The sequence below is a fragment of the Nothobranchius furzeri genome, chromosome 2 (assembly GCF_043380555.1).
Source record: "Nothobranchius furzeri strain GRZ-AD chromosome 2, NfurGRZ-RIMD1, whole genome shotgun sequence".
NCBI lineage: Eukaryota > Metazoa > Chordata > Actinopteri > Cyprinodontiformes > Nothobranchiidae > Nothobranchius > Nothobranchius furzeri.
In genome coordinates, this window is record NC_091742.1 from 97,101,120 (window position 1) to 97,120,974 (window position 19,855).

General features: G+C 41.7%; 1 protein-coding gene across 1 annotated transcript in view; it reads left to right on the plus strand.

Moving 5' to 3' along the window:
* The window catches only part of LOC129154107 (zinc finger protein 892-like), a 338,014-nt gene that overhangs the window by 169,409 nt on the left and 148,750 nt on the right, over positions 1-19,855 (plus strand). The gene's annotated exons all lie outside the window — the stretch shown is intronic.

The window sequence follows — 19,855 nt, forward strand, 5'->3', positions numbered from 1 at the left end:
CCAAACCGGAACTCTGCACACAGCCGGCCAAGAACATCCCTTCAACATAAAAGTCCAACCATAACAAATCGCAACCCGTTACACTACTGTACAACGACGTAAGGCGTGAAACACATATATACTATATTTACGCACTTATGCCAACCATAATCGTAGTTTGAAATGATTTAAATATCTTGAAATGTTAATTTTTTGCCTTATTTTGAAAAGCCACTGGCTTTTTCCTCTCTAGCTGCGGTGCTTCACGTGCGCTTCTTATGAGAGACGGTAGCAGGGCCGTATCCAGAGTTTCTAAACTACCGAGGGCCACCATCCGTTATGCCATGCACATTGAGAACAAACTGAAGACTAAAGCTGATTTCAGATTTAATAATTTGTTTAACCCTCTGGAGGCAGGCGTTGCAGATTAGCAACTTAAAAACCTACCTATCTGGTTACTCCACATACGTACTTCATGAGCATTTTTGAACTCTGAAGTTCCCCTGAAGGACTTAGTTGTTCGTCCTTTTATCAAAACTTATTTTGAGCCTGAGAGGGTTAACATTAAAGTGACTTGTTTTAGTAAGAATAGTCCACACTATGGTGGGAGCTAATGAGGCTCTCAATAAATAAATAAATAATAAATAAAATAAAATAAATAAATTTAAACTGGACACTAAATTGTCTAAAGTTAAAAACTTAATATGGAGCACTCTTTTTTTCATTTATTTCAATCAAATAAAAAACAAATAAAACACATAAACAATAAGAAAAAAATAACAAAATCAAATTTGATCGAAAAGGAGCAGAATGAAGAAAAATATCTTAAAATTTCTGCCCCCTTTTCCAGTAGAAATAATCAATTTATATATAATTAGCATTTGTCACACACACACACACACACACACACACACACACACACACACACACACACACACACACACACACACACACACACACACACACACACACACACACACACACACACACACACAGATTCATTTTAAACTTTTTCCTGTTCTGAATTCCAGAGCGATCATGATCATTGATTTACTTTACATTTTCATAATTATTTAGTACACTCAATTTGGTAAATTTCTTGAAAATATTAAATAACTGAGTTTTTTTTCATTTCCCTTTTAAGGTTATTCCATAATTAAACACCATTTACAGATATATTCCACTCCTTAATTTTAGTTCTAAATCTAGGTTTTGTAAACACATCAGTTTCTTTCAGCATGTAATTACATATGTAATTACTAGTTCTCTTTTCAAAAATCCCCTGAATGTTTGTTGGCAGAGTACCTAAACTGGCTTTATGCATGGTTTGTATGATTTTCCAGTCTTTTAAATCATGAAATTTCAGTAATTCATATTTAATAAACAATGAGTTCGATGGATCTCTACAGCCACTATAATTGAAGATTCTCAGAGCTCTTTTCTGTAAAATAAATAAGGGTTGTGTATAGTTTTTGTATGTTGCCCCCCAGATTTCTACACAATAAGTCAAGTATGGAACAATCAGTGAATTGTACAATGCCAACAAACCAGAATTAGTTAGTAAAAACTTGACTCTATGTAATACTCCTAAGGATTTAGCTATTTTACCTTTTATGTAACTAATATGGGATTTCCATGACAAGTCTTCATCAATAAGTACTACAAGAAATTTAGTTTCTTGTACTCTGAATTTTAATCCCATCTATTTCCAATGACACATCACTGTTCTTATTATCATTAAACAGTATAACATTTGTTTTATTAAGATTCAGTGTCAACCTATTTATATCAAAATAGTTTTTAATTTTAATCAGTTCATCATTTATCACTTTAGCCACCTCCTCAATATTTGATCCTGAGTAAAACAGTGTTGTATCATCTGCAAATAGAATGGTACCGAGTGTCTTAGATACATTTACCAAGTCGTTAATAAACAAAATGAACAGTTTTGGTCCGAGGACCGACCCTTGTGGCACTCCACAATTAATTTCACATGGTTTTGATTTATGGTCCCTTATCTGAACAAACTGTTTCCTTTTTTCTAAATAAGTTTTAACCCACTGATGAGCCACACCTCTTATTCCATACTGACTTAATTTTCTAAGTAACCTTGAGTGATCAATGACGTCAAAAGATTTTTTTCAAATCAATGAAAACACGAACAAAGTCATTTTTATTGTCAACTGCTGTTGATATTTTATCAGTTAATTCCATTATTGCCATTGCTGTGGAATGTTTAGTTCTAAACCCATATTGTTCATTGTTTAAAATATTATTTTTTTTGATGAATTTATCCAACCTTGATGCAAATACTTTTTCCAAAATTTTTGAAAACTGTTGAAGCAGTGAGACCAGCCAGTAATTATTGAAACTATGTTTATCACCACTCTTGTACAAGGGAATACTTTCGCTGTTTTCATTGCGTCAGGAACCTTTCCAGTAGAAAGTGATAGATTACAAATGTAAGTGAATGGTTCAATGACAGATTCTACGATGGTTTTAACAGTTATCATGTCCAGGTCCTGATAATCGGTTGATCTTAGAACAGAACACATTACTGCTGGGTGTTACATTAACATGTGGCTCTCTTGTTTCTGACAGGAGCTTCTGATGTGGAAGCAGAGAAAAGTGCAGGAAGGTGGAGCAGTGAAGCCCAGAGATTTTGGCCTGGCACCTGAGCCCAGGAGAGAGGGAGGGGCTGCAGCTGCAGCAGAATCAAGCTCCAGCCGGGGAAGCTAAAGTGGCTCCTCCAGCTGCTTACAAGGAGGACGACGATAAAGCTCCGCCAGTAGGACAGTCTCAAAAGCAGAGTGAGCTGGGAGCTGAAGGAGTCCCGCTTGGAAAGAAAAGTCCTGATGACATTCAGCCTGTGGTCCAGAATGGTATTGCTGAAGAGGTGAAAGGTGAGGAGAAAAGCATAGACAAGCAAAAGGAGACAAGTGAACTTCTAAAAAAAGAAAAGCTGGAGAAAAAAGTTGGTGAAACTGTTGCCAGTCCCCACATGCCAAAGACAGTGGCAAGAAATGGGGTCAAAAGGTGAGCCACAGAGATAGCTTGGACCCACACTGAAACACACTGAACTGGCTTATGCGAGTAAAATCAGCCAGAAGACAGGAGCCCAGCTGCACAACAAGCATCCAAGCTGGGAGCAAAACTGGGCTGCAGGTCAAAACTGTGGTCAGGAACGAGGGTCACAGAAGGGTCACAGGGACAAGAGGACAGAACTGGGCAAAAGGTCAGGAGGCTGACCCAACCTCTGGCAGGAGCAGGAAAAGAAGGACTGGAACAGAGTGAAAAACAGCTCATCGGATCAAGAAGCCCTCTCAGGAATGCTGAAGGGAGACCGACAATTTGCTACAAACATGATGATGTAATGACCTGTGTAAAGAAGAATGCTGCATGTAGTGAAAATGATACCAAATGTCTTGTGTTGAGCTAAAAAGTGTGTATCTGGTAAATGACCCCATGACCTTAAGCTGGCCCAGGAAGGGTATAAAAGAGCAGCTCTGAGAGAGCTGGGGGATAGACGACACAGAGCTGGGGCAGACGATAGAGAGAGATAGAGCAGATTTGGAGAGGTCATCCTCCGTCCTCTGGACGGGGGAATGACAGGTCAGTTTTTTGGAGAGAAGCAGAAGAGGACAAGTTTGGGGTAGTCCACAGAAGACAGAGTTGGTGTAAATGAACTCCTTATTTCCTAATTAATCATTAGAACTAATTCCTCCTTGGGGGAAGTGGTTAAACTTATATTTACTCATTTTTGTATTTTTTAATCTTGTAATAAACTTTTTGGAAAAAGATCTACATTCCTGATTCTTTCAGGTTTTCTCTAAAGCTTAACGGTTGGAGCCCTGACCATATTGCACAGAGGTAAGCACATTAATTATAGGTTCCTGAATTATCAGGATTTACTTTACGGTTTGTGACAAATTAATTAAAGAAACCTTAAGATAAGAGGAGCTTGTCTCCTCCCTCTCCCGCGAGTAACGAGATGTCTTAAGGATGATAAAATCAAAACATTAGAGATTAATTTTGGCTCTGATTGCAGGTTGAAAAAGTCTCTATCAGCGCTGGGAGGTTGGATTAATTAAATAAATTGATAAATCTATGTTAGCCTGATTAACTAACAAGAATCATTTTATAGTTACCAACCACCCACATAAGCTGATAGGGGCGCAATTAATCCAAATAACCCAAACAATTGCCAGTCGGGCTGGCCTCCCGCCGGGCTTCGTCCGTAGTATCTAAACCAAAGATAACGGGATTGATTAAAAAGAAATGGGCTATTACAAAGGGACAAGTCTTTCATATCATTTCACCTTTAAAATAGAAGATATGATTCTAACTTAGGGAGTCCAAACCAGGGTCTAGTACGATAAAACTCATCAATATCCCCACCGAACCCTGACAGATGCACAGTCTCATAAGTTATAACGGAACTGGGTTTTAACGGAACCGACAAATGGGACGTGCACGCGACAAAACAAACAAGAAAGAAAAGCATGATGTGGATCTGAAGGAAAGAATGAGCAAAGAAAAGCAGCAGGAAAAGGAATGATTGGAAACAGAGAAAAGAGAGGAGGTGCTCAGAGAGCAGGAGCTGCAGGAGCTGCAAGAAGCAAAGCTCACACGGCGCGTCAGAGAGCCGACAGTGAAATAAATGACAGAGCCAAGAAGGTGCTGCAGGTGGAGGAGGCTCAGGAGCGGCTGGCCCAGCTGCAGAGGGTCATGGAAGCCAAAGTTGCTGGGAAACCTCAGGGGAGCAAGGGAGGAGAAGGAGAAGCTCTGAAGAATGAAGGGCGGGACCTCAAAGAAGAAGCTTGGCCCATTCCTCCATGCAGATCTTCTCGAGAGCAGTGATGTTTTGGGGCTGTTGCCGAGCAACACGGACTTTCAACTCCCTCCACAGATTTTCTATGGGGTTGAGGTCTGGAGACTGGCTAGGCCACTCCAGGACTTTCAGATGCTTCTTACGGAGCCACTCCTTTGTTGCCCGGGCGGTGTGTTTGGGATCATTGTCGTGTTGGAAGAACCAGCCAAGTTTCATCTTCAAAGCTCTCACTGATGGAAGGAGGTTTTGGCTCAGAATCTCACGATACATGGCCCCTTTCATTCTGTCCTTAACACGGATCAGTCGTCCTGTCCCCTTAGCAGAAAAACAGCCCCAAAGCATGATGTTCCCACCCCCATGCTTCACAGTAGGTATGGTGTTCTTGGGATGCAACTCAGTAATCTTCTTCCTCCAAACACGACGAGTTGATTTTATACCAAAAAGTTCTACTTTGGTTTCATCTGACCACATGACATTCTCCCAATCCTCTGCTGTATCATCCATGTGCTCACTGGCAAACTTCAGACGGGCCTGGACATGCACTGGCTTCAGCAGCGGAACACGTCTGACACTGCAGGATTTGATTCCCTGCCGTTGTAGTGTGTTACTGATGGTGACCTTTGTTACAGTGGTCCCAGCTCTCTGCAGGTCATTCACCAGGTCCCCCCGTGTGGTTCTGGGATTCTTGCTCACCGTTCTCATGATCATTTTGACCCCACGGGATGAGATCTTGCGTGGAGCCCCAGATCGAGGGAGGTTATCAGTGGTCTTGTATGTCTTCCATTTTCTGATAATTGCTCCCACAGTTGATTTTTTCACACCAAGCTGCTTGCCTATCATAGATTCACTCTTCCCAGTCTGGTGCAGGTCTACAATTCTTTTCCTGGTGTCCTTCGAAAGCTCTTTGGTCTTGGCCATAGTGGAGTTTGGAGTCTGACTGTTTGAGGCTGTGGACAGGTGTCTTTTATACAGATAATTTGTTCAAACAGGTGCCATTAATACAGATAACGAGAGGAGGACAGAAAAGCTTCTTAAAGAAGACGTTACAGGTCTGTGAGAGCCAGAGATTTCCCTTGTTTGAAGTGACCAAATACTTATTTTCCACCCTGATTTACAAATAAATTCTTTAAAAATCCTGCCATGTGAATTCATGGATTTTTTTTCACATTCTGTCTCTCATAGTTGAAGTGTACCTATGATGTAAATTACTGACCTCTGTCATCATTTTAAGTGGGAGAACTTGCACAATCGGTGGCTGACTAAATACTTTTTTGCCCCACTCTATAAAAGATTTGAAGTTGTAGTTTATATTTGAGTATAGGTTTTGAATTTAATACGGAGTCTGTTTACAACCTGTAAAAAGTTGCTAAAACTATCCATTACAACTAGCTATAGCCGATAGGTAAAGCCTACTTAATAGAAATTACTTTACCTGTTCATTGTTGCGTTTCAGCCTGAGCAATAGAAAATGCCTTCGCCAGTGATACATGTCTTCTAACTCCTCCAGAACCAAGGAAATTATTAAAAAGCTCAACAAAACTTCCAGCTCCATCATTTGAAGTTCCTTCTCCCATCTGCTCAGCGGTTCCATGGTTGCTAGGCGACGGAACGTTCGCGGAGGGAGAGGCGGGAATTCATGAAGGCTAGGCCTGTCCAAATTCACAGCCGTTAACATCCGGTCTACTCGGCCATTGGAGGACCCAGCCCATGTCGGCAGAGTAGGCTGGGTCCTTCGAAGGATGCAGACCCTGAATTGAGACACAGCCTTTGAAACACGCCTTGGCGGCTCCTGATGACGTATCTCCTAGGCAACCGGGGCAGGGCCAAGACATCAAGGCAAGGTTCCTTGACATTGAGAAACACGCCGTGCCTCGGCTGCTGTATGCAACATGGCATCACGTTCGCGGTACTGTGTTGTTTCTGGAGAGCAAAAACCGTTGCTGCATTCTTTACCTCAGAATGAAGATCTAAAGAAGAAATGGTTAGAGTTTATTTATGGTGTTACACCCGCGCAAAGTAGCTCTCAAGTATTTGTTTGTTCGAATCACTTTACCCACAGTGACTTCAGTAAATATGGAGCTTATACTTCTGGGTTTGCATCAAGGCTGTCCTTGAAACCAGGATCTGTCCCTTCACAGAAGCCGAACTCCAGCTCCGGGCAGCAGCAGGCAGTAAGTCCAAAAGAAGTTTAGGTACCAAAATCTCTGTGCTACTGTGTCAGCTAACGTCAGCTACATGCTACTACATCTAGATCAGGGGTAGGCAACTCCAGGCCTCGAGAGGTGCCTTGTAGTGATTTCCGTGTTGACACACATGCTTTCAATCAGCAGGTGGTTACTAGGCTTCTGCGGAGCTCGATGAGGTGAATCACCTGTGCTGGAACAGGGAAAATGCAAGAACATGTAGAATGGCGGCTCTCGAGGCCTGGAGTTGCATGCTATGTAGGTCTTTAGGCCATTTGTAGTAATGACACAAGACATAGTATTAAAAAGTAAACTCAAATTACAATAAAATAACTTGTAATTGTCTCATTTACATTTAGTGTATATTTACAGTTTATACACCATCACTTAAAATTCCTGGAATCATGTGACTGCAGTCAACTTTGTAACAGCAACGTACTCATTTGCTCATTGCTTTTTATCAATACAGAGTAATGAGGTTGGTGGTACCCATAAGATGGAGAAAGAGGGACTCATTCGAGGCCTGAAGCTTCCGGAGAACAAGGGTGTGGAAGTTGATTATATTGTGACTGACCGTCACCCTCAAATTCAGAAGTTTCTCCGTGATCAAAATGTGACACACGACTACGATGTGTGGCATTTTGAAAAAGGTTAGTGTCAAAGATTTCTTGAACACAATAAAAAGTGCATTAACACTTAGATGTCATGGTGACGAGTCAGTATGGAAATGTGTAGATCAACACACGTCAAATAATAATACTAACACTTCATGAAATTGATATATATCCTTTAGGCATTTCCAAGAAGGACTGTGAGTTGGTGAGGAAGTGGCAGCGTGGAATCACCAACCACGTGTACTGGTGTGCTACATCATCAGCCTCAGGTCCAGAAAAGACTGCAAAGTGGACGTCCCTGGTGAACCACATTCAAGACATCCATGTTCATGACAATCCTCTATTCCCACAATGCAAGCATCCCATCTGCAGAAGTAGAGATAGGAAGAAGTGGTTTCAAGCAGGTTAGTAAGTCTAAATAAAACTATGCCATGTAATATTAATTAGCAGTGGTGATGATTTTGTGTTCCTGGTGTTTAGGCTCCAAAGCACTCTTCTAAATGGAGATTTTGACCAACAAGAGGGTTCTCAGAGATGTTGAAAAGCTGAGCTCCCGGTACCAGACGTCGACTCTAGAGGCCTTCCACAGTGTTGTTCTTCGCTTCACACCCAAAAATGCGATCTTCCCTTTCCTTGGAATGCTTTGCAGGTATGCTTAATGACAATTTGTTTTTTTATTAGAAGTAATGACTATACTAATATTTGTTCTTTTTTTATTTTCAAAACATTGGTTGCTAATTTATTTTTATTTTAGATTCCATCCTTGGTGCACACAAACTTAGCTTATATATGCTTACTATGGCTAAAGACAAAGGCCTAAATATTTGTTTTGTTTTTATTTTTGAAGTAAAATAACATGTAGTCATTGGAGTATTTCGCAAAATCTTGTTTTATTACAATGAAACATAACATTTGTATTAGACATTTTAAAAAATTATTTTTTCATTTTCTGTACCACAAATGTAATAACTATATTATTTGACCCTGACCCTTCATTAGTCCTGATAATATGGGGCCGTCGATGCACAGCGCCATCTATTGGTAATGCAAGGATATTGGAGTCATTAGGTAATTTGGCTTTATGTCAGTATTTTGGTAAATTTGTTTAACTTTTTTTACACTAAAGTTTGGAAAAAATTCTCTATACTGCTTAATATGTTCTTTCAACAATGACTGAAAGAGCAGGCAATGTTTGTATAATAACTTGTAAATGTTACTGCTTTTGCTTTCTCTAAAAAGGTAGTTTTCTACTTTAAATTATAGAGCAATCTTTATGAACTTTTTTCTTCTAATCATATTTGCCGGTACATTCGTCAAAGGACAGGTTGGTTTTTCTCCACCGAGAAAAGGGGGGTCACACTGTAAAGCCTATCAAGTCACAACCAACACAATGTAAGTTTGTCAGAAAGTGTATTGCCTTATTTTAAAGTTTGAAACAACTTTGTACATACAAGTTACACAACAATTTCTTTTTACAGGCTACGTTTACAACCTCACCGCTCAAGTCTTCGATGACGCTGTGCCGAACCCGCAGCCGTACTTGGAGATGGAACTGATCCCCATTCCAGATACCCTTTCAGCAGATTTACCCCATCCATCCTTGACAGAGGCCGTAGATGCCCGTACATCACAGTCACGTTGAGAGCAGGAGGTTTGGACCCAAGGTGCAGGAAATCCAGAACACACAGGCAGGAGTGGTTGAAAAGTAAAAATCCTTTATTTAGGAAGAGAACCAAAAATCCAAGGGGCGAAGGCAAAAACCTAATAACTAAACTCAGACCAAAACCAAAAGCTCACCTTCTGAGCAGAGACCTGAGGACTAGAGGACTAGAGACCTGGAGACTAAAGACCTGGAGACTAGAGACCTGGAGACTAAAGACCTGGAGACTGGAGACAAAACAACGCTGACCAAGACAATGAACCAACAACCACAGAGTGACAAGACAAGGCTTATAAACACAGAGGGAGGTAATCAGGGAAAGAGCTTGGCTGGAGGGCAGATAAACATTAACCTATAAAACATGGATCTAACTAAACCTAAGAGACAGAGGGCAAACATAAACCACTAATAACCAGATGGGTGAGGAGGACTAATCTAAAGACAACTAGGAAAACCAGGGAGAGACTAGGAGGACACAAGAGGAGAGCCTGAAGTGGGAACAGGAAGGGGCTGGGGAACAAAGGGACACACAACATGACAGTCACGCTTCACACAAGTGCAGCCTTGAACCCCACATGCTGACCATCTCTCTCAGGAAATTCACGACGAATTTGCAGGACAACACAAGAAGGAATTACCACTATCTTTTCTCCCCAAACCCCCAGCACCAACTCACAAAAGATCTGTACGCCAGATGTCTGCATGGCCTTGAAAACAAGACATTGAAAGCTTGATTTGTTATTGGAAAATGTTGCTTTAAATGGACGTTTCCCATTTTATTTTATTGTAAGAATTTCTGTATTTTCTTTTATTCACATTAAACAACAATGTTACGTGTTGCTCATGTTGTGAATACTTTTTTAGTTCCCTATTGTAAACACTGTGCTACCTTTCATATCATCTTACTCGCAGTGCTCCAAAATCTGCTCGATATACATTGAGTGCATTTTGAAGCGAGTAGATGTGAAGGCAAACTGGTTCTTATCCTGGGTGAAGGCTCATGCAGAAAACTGGTGTGCTGGTGTCTTCCAGTCTTCTAACAACCTCAGAAATCACATTTGAATGTAAACCTTTGAAACCAATCCATCAGCTAAAACAAATTTTAATAGTGATTACCTGCGGGACTTCCATGCAGCAGACATTTTCATACTCTAAGGGCATCCTGTTGCATTTTCCACAGGTGCACCTGCAACATCACAATATGTTTTTTAATTTTGTAAAAATGTAATGTAAGCCAAGTTTCTGTTTTATTTAACATTACCGAATCTTATTTAAAGCATTGAAGAGGCTTTTTAATTAAATGCACTGAAAGGCAAGATATTTACAACAATGTGGAAAACTATAGTGGTGTATTACAACCGAGACATTTCTAATAATCAAATTGAACTAAGAGTTTTTCTTAGATATAAAACGAACACATTGAACAAACCAAATGTTCTTATTTTTACTAAAATTGGTTTGCTATATTAGTTGCATCTTTTCATTGTTTTGACTGTCCAGAACCAGCGGATGCACTCGCTGAGCCGTTTCAGTGGTTAGCCACATATGCTGAAATCTGTAGTGTAGGGCTGCAGCTATCGAATATTTTTGTAATCGAGTACTCTATCGAATCTTTTTTTCGATTAATCGAGTACTCTAATAAATTACCCTTTTGTGTTTGTAAACCATTATATCAAATAGCATGTTATAATTATGAAAGACCTCTTAAAATGAGCAAGCAATTGCCAGTTATTCTTCAAGTTTTATTCAAAATTAGTTTTCAAAACTTCAGCACTTCAACTTTACTTCACAGTAAACAAATGCCTGTGCAAAAAATAAGTAAACAACCTGAGCCGATTTTCCCCTCGTGCGAGAATCTGCTAACCTGCAAGCCAGAGGATAACTGTTGAAGTAGCGCTGCGAGCGGCTGCGGCCCAAACAGAACCAGAACCGCTCACGGCGCATGCGCAAACAGCTCGCCGGCTGTTTCCCTTTTAACACACGTCCGTTTTAATTTCTACACTTTTTTCTCACACACTAACAAGGATTGTCGAGAAAGCATGTTTGCCGTGGTTTTGTCAAATTACACTGATCACAAAACATTTACCCAAAAACTAGTTTTCTTGTCCGGGGATTGGACCGCCAAGGCTCCCGCCTTGGTCTGCCACCCGATTCGCATTGCACCGGACCCTTCATGTTCCTCCTGCGGGTGGTGGGTCCACAGTTGGACGAGCCCATGTATCCGGTTCGGGCTGGGCCCGGCCGGGCCCCATGGGGGAAAGCCCGGCCACCAGGCGCTCGCTCACGGGCCCCAACCCCAGGCCTGGCTCCAGGGTGGGACCCCGGTAACCCTCCGGGCCGGGTACTCCGACTCTTCGTTTTAACCTCCATGAAAGATCCTTCGAACCGTTCTTTGTCTCACCCTTCACCTAAGACCAATTTGTCATGGGAGACCCTACCAGGGGCACTAAGTGCCCCAGACAACATAGCTCCTAGGATCATTAGGGCACTCAAACTCCTCCACCACGATAAGGTGACGGTTCAAGGAGACGGTTCAAGGAGCTCGGACATTCGGGAGGGACTCGGAGTAGAACCGCTGCTCCTCCGGCTCGAAAGGAGCCAGTTGAGGTGGTTTGGGCATCTGGTCAGGATGCCTCCTGGACGCCTCCCCGGGGAGGTTTTTCGGGCATGTCCTGCCGGCAGAAGGCCCCCGGGTCGACCCAGGACACGTTGGAGAGGTTACATCTCCAATCTGGTCCGGGAACGCCTTGGGGTCCTGCCGGAGGAGCTGGTGGACAAGGCTGGGGAGAGGACGGCCTGGAGCTCCCTAATTGGGATGCTGCCCCCGCGACCTGGACCCGGATAAGCGGAGGAAGACGAAGACAAAACATTTATTTACTTTCTTTCGTTTTCCTCCGCCACTCATAAATACCCGTGTCCTCCTGCAGCAATCCCGAGGGACAACGGACATCAGTAACACAATAAAAAGTCCGACGTGTTGTGTAAAACTATTTTTTAGCAAATTTTAAGTTCGACGCGTTGCTACCAGATGTACGGTGTGAGCTAAAACTGAGTGCTAAAAACGAAAAAGTCGCACAGCATCTGCAGAATATATAGAAAAACAGGCTAAAATGCATTATCTTGTAGAGGCTCTGAGTCCGCTTGCAGAAGTGACATTTACAGGTGCTGCAGCAGCATGGAGGACGTGGTGTTGTGGTGGGCTAAATCCATTTTACAGTATTTATACTGGACTACGTTTTTCACCTTACGACGTGAAAAATGGTCCCACACCTTTGACATTTTGTGTCTTTTTAGAACTCCACCGGGGTCCACGTTGTCCGCCATGGCTTAAGAGAAAGTTAAGTTACGTTCGCTACTCGCGTGTGCATTCAGCCCAGTGGGCATGTGCGTCACTTATTTCGGTCTGGGTGAAACATGACCCCGGGCGATTGCAAAGCCCTGAATTAATTAAATATGAATTAAACGAATCTCTGACTCGAGGATTTTTTGTACTCGAATTATTCGAGGTATTCGAGGAATCGTTTCAGCCCTACTGTAGTGCATCTAAGACTGCTGCACAAGGTACGTCGTGCAATTTAACCATGGTGATTTGGCAAAAGATTTAGCAAAGGTTAATTCAAACAAACATAAGTTGACATGCATGTACCACTCTGAAACGTTCATTGATAAACGTTCAGGAACGGGTTCTTCGGCAACTTCCCCGCCCTCCTCTGACTCCGGATCAAAAATGTAAGGTTGTATCTCCGATGACATTTTGATTTTGTGCTGAAATGTTTTCACTTGGGCAAACGGAGATAGTGTTTTGCGACTAGCCAATCAGAGGGCCGAAGCTTGCATATCATTAATATTAAATGAGGAGGGCTCCGAGACGGAGCGTTTGTCTCCACCCCCTAGGAGGGGTGAACTGAAACACACTGAAACAGGAAGGTAAAAGGATTTTTTTTCCCAAAATCAAATCACATGTTATTGTTTCATAGTAGAGAACTTAATAAGAACACCAGAAGGAGCCCTTTAATCACAATCCTAGAAGAACCTCGTCCAATCAATGTGCACGTCCAGTTCTCACTGATTGGATGAAAATCCCTCCATCAAACTGTGTGTGTGTGTGTGTGTGTGTGTGTGTGTGTGTGTGTGTGTGTCAGCTCTGTCTTCTCCATCCCCAGTGAGTCGTGGAGGATGGCTGCTTATACTGAGCCAGGATCCTCTGGAGGTTTCTTCCTGTCAAAAGGGAGTTTTCCTCTCCGCTGTCGCTATATGCTTGCTTAGTATGAGGATTGCTGCAATTTGCTGGGTTCCTTATATAGGAAACTTTATTTCTGATTGGCTTAATGAACTGACCTGGATTGGAATGTTTATTATGTGAAGTGTCTTGAGACGACTCTTGTCGTGATTTGGCGCTTTATAAATAAACTTGAATTGAATTGTGTGTGTGTGCACGCACACACGAGCGTGTTGTGAACTGGCGTTGTGATTTTTCACTACTTAGATGTAGCCATCCTTAAACTGACAAAAATGTAACTACGTAACTTGGAGTACATTTTATGTAAGATACTTTTTACTTTTACTTGAGTAAAAATTTAGGCAAGTACTTGTACTTGAGTAAAAAATGATCAAAGTATTGGTACTCGTATTTAAAGGTATAGCAATCAATGTTTTTCTTCCGGGTGGATCACGTCAACCACTGGTCCGCAAAAATGTCAATTTCTGGTGAAGCCAATCCTGGGTTAGTTTTCACTTCCTGTGCATGTGTACTCTGTGCACCCCCGCACTCTCATAAAAATCAGGAAGAGGAAAACGCGGTCCAGTCTGCTCCCCAGAGACGCCGCTGTTGACGGTTTTCTGCTTGAGAGGTAAGCTAATGTTCGGCATGCTGTTTTTAGAGCCTCTTATTACACATTACGGCCGGCAGCTACTTGTAAACAGGCGCTGGGAGAGTGCTGCACAACGTGGAGGGCGGTTCTTTCCTGAAATTCAGAAACATCGATTGCTATACCTTTAAGTAGGAAATTGTAGTACTCTTTCCACCTCAGGTTGCACCTAAGACATTACAAAAACAGAAAGAATGGAAAAAAGAAGCTGGATTAGTCGGTACCATTGCCGGTGAATGAATCTTCCTTGGTTTGGGAGTGAAGCAGCAAGACCGATGGAAGTGGCGGGTTTTGTCCAGTTTACTGAGCGCTACATGAAGCTAACCTGTTTTTGCTACCTTTCCATCCGATGCTTACCCTGTTAGAGCTAAACAGCAAAGTAAAACCTTCTAACCTGTACATGAACTTTTTCTATATGTCACAGTGAAACTTGGATTTGTAATTACAGAAAGTAAAATGTTATGTGTAGATGTGCGAGGGAGAGCCGCTACACCGTGCAGTGGAGCTAGATGTTATTTCAAATAAGATAGCACCATTTTACCTGAAAAACGTTAAAAACAGTTCAATGTACATATTCTGGTTAATAAATGTTGCACAAAAGTGATTTTTGAGAAAACCAGATTTATACTTTTGCTAACTGTGAATCCGACTTTCCAATTGTATTTGGATGTCAAACAATATGGATAATATAGGTATTAATTATTGATCAGGTTTATTTGCATGACAGATAATTACACGAGTGGATTAATCTGGTGACTTTGATGGCGAGCCTTCTCACTTTGCAAAACATCAGCATTTACATTTAAACTCCAGAAACAGCGAACAACAAACTGAATAGTGAACAAAGATTTTTAATAAAACACTTTAGTGACAAAAAACTTTTCATTTTCAACCTTTTCTTCTCCAAAAACAAAACATGTAATAAAACTGCTGCCTTTCATTTTAGTTAAGAGCTTCCAGATCAGTAGCACATTTCCTTCAACACCCTTAGAAGTCCCAAAATATATATTTTGTTTATGTTCATTGATTCTGTCCTGTGTGGCCTCTCATGTGAACGTTTAAACTTGTCTTTTGAGAAAATCTTTTTCCACAGTGCTCACAAGCAAAAGGCTTCTGTCCTGTATGGACTCTCATGTGAGTGTCTAAATTTCCCTTTTGGGTAAATCTTTGTCTACAGAGCTCACAAGCAAAAGGCTTCTGTCCTGTGTGGACTCTCATGTGACTGTCAAAATCTGTCTTATGACTAAACTTTTTTTCACAAAGCTCACAGGCAAAAGGCCTTTCTCCTTTATGGACTCTCATGTGAGTGTCTAAAGTTCCCTTTTGGGTAAATCTTTGTTTACAGAGCTCACAAGCAAAAGGCTTCTGTCCTGTGTGGACTCTCATGTGACTGTCTAAAGTTGTTTTTTGGCTAAACCTTTGTCCACAGAGCTCACAAGGAAAAGGCTTCTGTCCTGTGTGAACTCTCATGTGACTGTCTAAAGTTGTTTTTTGGCTAAACCTTTGTCCACAGAGCTCACAGGCAAAAGGCCTTTCTCCTGTATGGACTCTCATGTGAGTGTCTAAATGGTACTTTTGGCTGAATCTTTGTCCACAGAGCTCACAAGCAAAAGGCTTCTGTCCTGTGTGGACTCTTATGTGAGTGTCTAAATTTCCCTTTTGGGTAAATCTTTGTCTACAGAGCTCACAAGCAAAAGGCTTCTGTCCTGTATGGACTCTCATGTGAGTGTCTAAATTTCCCTTTTGGGTAAATCTTTGTCTACAGAGCTCACAAGCAAAAGGCTTTTGTCCTGTGTGGACTCTCATGTGAGTGATAAAATGTGATATGGAGCTGAAACTTTTTCCATAGTCGTCACAACTAAATGATTTTAGTTTTGTCTGAACTTTCCTGCTAGAGTCTACATTTTGCTTCACTCTAACATATTTCTTATCAACACAACAGCTTGAAGACTTCAGACCTGAATGACTTGTCACTTTCATGTGTTTCTGGAGAGACCGCTCATGGAGAAACTGTTCACCACACTCTGGGCAGCTGAAAGATTTGACAGCCTTAACATGTGATTTAGAAGACCTGCTCTGCTTCCAGTCTTTGTTATGATCTTTGGTGTTTGGCTCAGAATCTGACAAGAGTTTCAGTTGACAGTCAGAATTGTTGCCATCCTGGTCATCATCTTCATCGTTGCTGACTTCAGTCTCTGAAGAGTTAGAATCATATTCATAAAGATTTAGATCTGGATTCCTGGTAGTTTCTGCTCCTCCACAGTCCTCTCTACCACTTTCTGCTTTCATCTGGTCAGTGGTGCTGCTGGTTGGAAGATCTCTGTCTTTAGGTTGGTTCTGATCAAACTGTGACAACCGAACTTCTCTTCCTTCGCCCTTAACCTGATGAGAAACTGCAGAGAATATAATGTTGGTGGCATCAGTTTTAATCTCATCAAGCTGCTCCTCCTCTTCCTGCTTCATGTTGACGGGCTCCATGTCCTTCTGGTTCAAAGGAGGCCTCAGTTCTTCAGGAGCTCTTCCTTCTTCCTTAAACTGACACAAAACTGCAGAGAATGAATTATCACAGTTTAAAATGAATTTAAATATAACAAAACTTTAAAATGTATTTTACTTTCAAAAACCAGTACTGCCGTTTTCCCCCGTGTGCGAAGGAGCCGGCTTCTGTGCGGTGCGCTGCTCTCACGAGTTAAAGAAAACTACAGGGAGAGAAAAGGTGGAAGAAAGGAACCTTACGTTAGAAGAAGGCATTTTTAGTTCAGACCTGTGAAAACCAGCTTCATGCTAACGCACGCTGCTACATGTGAACAGTAACGTAGTCAATGTGGTCTGTCGTTAATGCGTAATTCCAGATCGGTAACAGCGTACAGCTTAATGTCGGGTCATGTTCCCACCGAGACTCATTTCTGCTCGCATTTTCAGAAGAAGGAAGGAAGCCGAGGAAGATGTTGAGGTAATGTTAGATGAAGATGCTCATTGTTCTTTATCGTGACCCAGTCCCCTCTGAGTGATCTGTACCATGATACGCGTGATATTCCCAACGTTCCTATTGGTGATTGAAGGGAATCTAACATGTGGCTTTTTGTATAGAGTATAATCAGACTTGTTAATGTATGGAATTAAGTCTGGATTATGTCTCTCATTATGTGAAATCAATTCTAGGCTTTCCAAAGTGTATCCGTGTGTGTGTCCCTACAGCCTTGTCTCTTATCACCCCTGAAGTCGGACGAAGACTGGGAGAATAAAAGGTAACATCATGACATCCAAGATTTATGGTCTCTTCAGGGCCGCTGGAGAAGTAACAAGAAGAAGAGGAAGATCATGTGACCAGACTGGAGTCCCCGAAGTGGGAGGTGTTGCCATGGAGACGCACCCCTGAAGAAGGCAGAGGGGAGGAGGACAGAGTGAATAAAAGGAAGATACGGGGTCTGTAAAAAGGAATGAGCTTGACGGGATGAGTGAGAGTCAGTCAGTCACGGACGGAGCTTTTTGGAGAAAGGCTTTTGAGACATTTTAGGAGAGTTAGCCTTTGACGGGATGAGTTTGTGAGGTATTTGTCTGTGATAATCTGACCTAGTGTCATTTTTGGAGAGCTTATTCAGCTCAACTATAACTCGGTTTATTGGCAAAGAGTTGTTTCATTTTTTATCCCGCTTTGTCGGGGTTTGTTTGGATTATTATTCTTTTTTCATCTGTGTGAAATAAAGCCTAGTTCCTCGGATTTGTGGAACGAAAAAGGATTTACGAGTAGGGTCTCCTGTCCGTAACTGAGCAAAGGTGAGATGCTGGTTGTGAATGCCATCCCAAGGTATTGATATAAGTGTTTCCTCCATCCTAGGCTACTGATAAAGTCAGTTGTCTCCTCAGCATAAAAGGAACAGCTGGCAAGGATCTTAACATGACGTGTACATAAGCTTCATGGACTGAGGGTGTGTGTAGGTGTGTTTGAGCCTCCTTATTTCTACTTAAAGATATTTTGGTCAGAATTAGAAGTCATGGGTAATTTGGTGATTGCTAATCAACTCTCTACAAAGTAAGGGTGTTTGTTGGTAACTGATGCCATGCTCACTACACCAATTACAAGCCAAACTCTGAGAATTTAATAACATCTAGAAGAGTGGAGCTAACCCGGTAAATTGGCTTGTAACATGGCTAATATATTAGACAAGTAGGCTGAAGTGGAGGAGGTGAGTGAAGGAGAGACAAGTGGAGAGGCAGAGCAAGGAGCAGCATGATGATAGAGAGAGCAGCAGGGAAGCAGAGAATCTGGCTGGGACCCAAAATGTTCCTCCCATGGCTGTAGCACAACAGTCAAGCATTACATATTTGGTATGTTCTTACTGTGTCCAGTTTCTCATTCCATTTTTGGTTCTTTTTAAAACACAGGAAAGGTTTTACTTGACCTGCTAACGTTTCGTTTGCCAACTGCAAAACATCGTCAGAGCTGACTCTGATGGTGGCGTCACTTCCTTCTCCGTATATCTGCGGGCAGCAGAGGACGTTGTCGCCCTCTTCTGCTCGTTCTACCCTCACTGATGATGCAGTCCCATGCAAGATCCAATGTGTAGACCCCATCGTCCCTGTTCATGGTCCCACATCCACGTTTCATCTATGGCTTCCTTTATCCATCTTTTGTATTTCTGTTGTTCGGTGTTTATGATCCTTGTGTTGTCCCAGTCCATTATATGGTTTTCTCTTGTGCAGTGATCTGTTACGGCTGACTTCTTTATTGTTCTTTCTGCTTCTTCTTTTGCTGCTCTTGTGTGTTTGACTTGTTTCTTTCTCGCACTCCTTTCTATGTTCTATTGTTCATGTGTTGAGTTGGCGTCCGGTTTCTCCTATGTATGTTTTATTGCATATTTTGCATGGGATTTCGTAAACGACTCCACATTTAAGTCCAGCTGGTATCTTGTCTTTTGGGTGTACTAGTCTGTTTCTAACTGTTGTGTATGGTTTTGTTGGTGTGTTTATGTTGTGTTTTTTCATTGTTGCTCTTATTTTTTCTGTTATGTCTTTAATGTATGGTAGGGTTATCACTGGTTTTGGTTCTTGTCTTTCTGGGTTTTTGGTTCTTTGCTTTGGTGTTTCTTTTCTTTCTGTTTTATTGTTGTTTTTCTTTGTTTATTGCCCATGTCGGGTATCCGCAGGTCTTTACAGCGTGTTGTATGTGTTTGTCCTCTTGTTTACGGTCTCTTTCTTCTGTTACCATGTTTGTTCGGTGATATAATGTTCTGATTACTGACATTTTGTGTATGGTAACGGCAGATAAACAAAGAAGGAATTGACGCCACCATCAGCGTAAGCTCTGAGGATGTTTTGCAGTCGGCAAACGAAACGTTAGCAGGTAAAGAAAAACCTTTCCTGTGTTTTATAAAGAACCAAAAATGGAGTCAAGCATTACAATTTATGTCAAGTTAAGTTAAATTAAATATTTTATTTAATTTTAATTAAACATAAGCTGTTTTACACACTCCTGCATTAATGTTCACCAAAAACACAGTCTCATGTCTCAGAACGACCGTCTCCATACGTCTCTACCACCCTGCATTTAGGGGCATGGTCCTGGTCAACACAATCTCCTGAACTCCAAACTGAAGGTCAGAATGGGAAAGAAAGGTGATGTAAGCTATTTTGAGCGCGGCATGGTTGTTGATGCCAGACGGGCCGGTCTGAGTATTTCACAATCTGCTCAGTTACTGGGATTATCACCCACAACCATT